This window comes from Triticum dicoccoides, chromosome 1B, assembly GCF_002162155.2.
Source record: "Triticum dicoccoides isolate Atlit2015 ecotype Zavitan chromosome 1B, WEW_v2.0, whole genome shotgun sequence".
Taxonomy (NCBI): domain Eukaryota; kingdom Viridiplantae; phylum Streptophyta; class Magnoliopsida; order Poales; family Poaceae; genus Triticum; species Triticum dicoccoides.
This window is the reverse complement of record NC_041381.1, coordinates 358,054,614-358,058,099: the sequence shown is the minus strand read 5'-3', so window position 1 is coordinate 358,058,099 and position 3,486 is coordinate 358,054,614.

Genomic DNA, 3,486 nt, shown 5'->3' with positions numbered 1-3,486 from the left:
AGCACAAAGAGAGCATCATAAAACATGTGACAAACACATCTAAGTCTAACACACTTCCTATGCATAGGTATATTATAAGCAAACAAATTTGCAAGGCAAGCAAAAACTAATATACGCAAGGAAGAAGAAAGAGACGATAGCAATCTCAACATGACGAGAGGTAATTTAATAAGATAAAAATTTCTACGACCATATTTTCCTCTCTCATAATAATTACATGTAGGATCATAGGAAAATTCAACAAAATAGCTATCACAAAACATATTATCAACATGATCCACATGCATGCAAAGTTGACACTCTTCCAAGATAGTGGGATTAACATTAACTAAAGTCATGACCTTTCCGAACCCACTTTTATCAAAAATATCATAAGATTGAACATACTCCAAATATGTGGGATCTAAAGTTGACACTCTTCCAAACCCACTTTCAATATTATTGCAAACACTATTATGAATCTCATATTCATCATGGGGCTTAAATAAATTTTCAAGGTTATAATAAGAATCACCCCAATCATGATCATTGAAACAAGTAGTAGACATAGCAAAACTAGCATCCCCAAGCTTAGGGTTTTTCATATTATTAGAACAATTGACATCAAGAGAATTTATAGGAAAATCATTGCAATCATGCTTTTTATTCAAGGAGTTATTGTGAATCTCTTCATAAATTTCTTCATCGTAATTTTCAGATTCACAAGCTTCATAAAGATAAACTAGCACACAAAACTCACTAGCAATTGGTTCACCATAATTGGATCTCTTAAAAAGATTAGCAAGCGGATGAGGATCCATAGATCTTAGGTTCTCTGTTTAGCAATAAATAAGCATCTATTCCAACCAAACGAGCAAACAAAAGGGCAAGCGAAAGAGAGGAGGAGATTGGGAAAGAGAGGGCGAATAAAACGGCAAGGGTGAAGTGGGGGAGAGGAAAACGGGAGGCAAATGGAAAATATTGTAAATGCGAGGGAGATGGGTTTGTGATGGGTACTTGGTATGTCTTGACTTGAGCGAAGACCTCCCCGACAATGGCGCCAGAAATCCTTCTTGCTACGTCTTGAGCTTGCGTTGGTTTTCCTCAAGAAGAGAGGGTGTTGCAGCAAAGTGTAGCGTAAGTATTTCCCTCAGTTTTGAGAACCAAGGTGTCAATCCAGTAGGAGGTTCCTCAAAAGTCCCACGCACCTACACAAACAAACTGAGAACTCGAACCATTGCAATAAAGGGGTTGTCAATCCCTTCACTGCCACTTGCGAAAGTAAGATCTAATAAAGATAGTATGATAAGATAAATATATTTTTGGTATTTTATAAGATAGATGCAAAAAGTAAAGATGCAAATAAAGTAGATGGAAAGCAAATATGATAAGTGATAGACCCAGGGGCCATAGGTTTCACTAGAGGCTTCTCTCAAGATAACATAAGTATTACGGTGGGTGAACAAATTACTGTCGAGCAATTGATAGAAAAGCGCATAGTTATGAGATTATCTAGGCATGATCATGTATATAGGCATCACATCCATAACAAGTAGACCGACTCCTGCCTGCATCTACTAGTGTTACTCCACACATCGACCGCTATCCAGCATGCGTCTAGAGTATTAAGTTCATAAGAACAAAGTAACGCATTAAGCAAGATGACATGATGTAGAGGGATAAACACATGCAATAAGATATAAACCCCATCTTGTTATCCTCGATGGAAACAATACAATACGTGTCTTGCAACCCTTTCTGTCACTGGGTAAGAACCCCACAAGATTGAACCCAAAGCTAAGCACTTCTCCCATGGCAAGAAAGACCAATCTAGTAGGCCAAACCAAACTGATAAATCGAAGAGACTTGCAAAGATAACTCAATCATACATAAAAGAATTTAGAGAAGATTCAAATATTATTCATAGATAAACTTGATCATAAACCCACAATTCATCGGATCTCGACAAACACACCGCAAAAAGAGTTTACATCGAATAGATCTCCACAAGAGAGGGGGAGAACATTGTATTGAGATCCAAAAAGAGAGAAGAAGCCATCTAGCTAATAACTATGGACTCGTAGGTCTGTGGTAAACTACTCACAACTCATTGGAGGGGCAAGGATGTTGATGTAGAGGCCCTCCATGGTTGCTTCCCCCTCCGGCAGAGTGCCGGCAAGGGCTCCAAGATGGGATCTCGCGGATATAGAAGGTTACGGCGGTGGAACTTGTGTTTCGTGGTGCTCCTGGATGTTTTCATGGTACGTAGGTATATATAGGAGGAAGAAGTACATCGGTGGCCGCCCGAGGGGCCCACAAGACAGGGGGCACGCCCTACAGGGGGGCGCCCTCCTATCTCGTGGGGCCCTCGGAGCTTTCTTGACTTGCACTCCATGCTCTCCGGAGCAGATTTGTTCCAAAAATAATGCTCCCGAAGGTTTCATTCCGTTTGGACTCCGTTTGATATTCCTTTTCTTCAAAATACTGAAATAGGCAAAAAAACAGCAATATGGGCTAGGCCTCTGGTTAGTAGGTTAGTCCCAAAAATGATATAAATGTGTAAAATAAAGCCCATAAACATCCAAAAGGGGTAAGATAATAGCATGGAACAATAAAAAATTATAGATACGTTGGAGATGTATCATGATGTGCTTCTGAGATAGCCGCTTGCTCTAGCAGATCCTTCAGTGCGTCCGACCGCATACTAGACGATGCCGGACTCTTTCGGTTGCTCTCTTCAAGAGCCGGATGTAACGCCCCGGATTCGATGCGCCAAGTGTATGCCAGTTATTCGCCGTTGTTGCCATGTCATTTGCTTGCGTGTTGCATTTTTCCATGTCATCATCTGCATTTCATATCATGTCATCATGTGCATCGCATTGGCATACATGTTCGTTTCTTGCATCCGAGCATTTTCCCCGTTGTCCGTTTTGCAATCCGGCACTCCTATACCCTCCGGCGTCCCCCTTTTGTCTCTCGTTGTGAGCGGGTGTTAAACATTCTCAGAATGGCCCGAGGTTTGCCAAGCGGCCTAGGTATAGCACCGGTAGACCGCTTGTCAAGTTTCGTGCCATTTGGAGGTCGTTTGATACTCCAACGGTTAACCGGGTAACCGTAAAGCCCTCTTTTGTTGCAGCCCAACACCCCTTCCAAAGTGGCCCAAACCCAGCAAACTCCCCTCCATGCCCTCGGTCGTTCGATCACGATCGCGTGGCCGAAAACCGCACCTCATTTGGACTCTCCTAGCTCCCTCTACCTATATATATGTGCATCTTCCGCGAAATCCGGGTCTAACCCTAGATCTTTTTCCCCCCCGCGCCGCCGGACGTTTCTTCCGCGTCACCCGGACATGTCCGCCGCTGCCGGCCACCTCGCTTCGGCCAATCAGGTGCCGCCACATCACCGCCCCATCCGCCTCAGCCAACCGGGAGATGCCACGCGTCCTCGCGCCGGCGCCCACTTCGTCGGACACCCGAGGCCCGCCGGGCCCATCGCGGACCCGCGGGG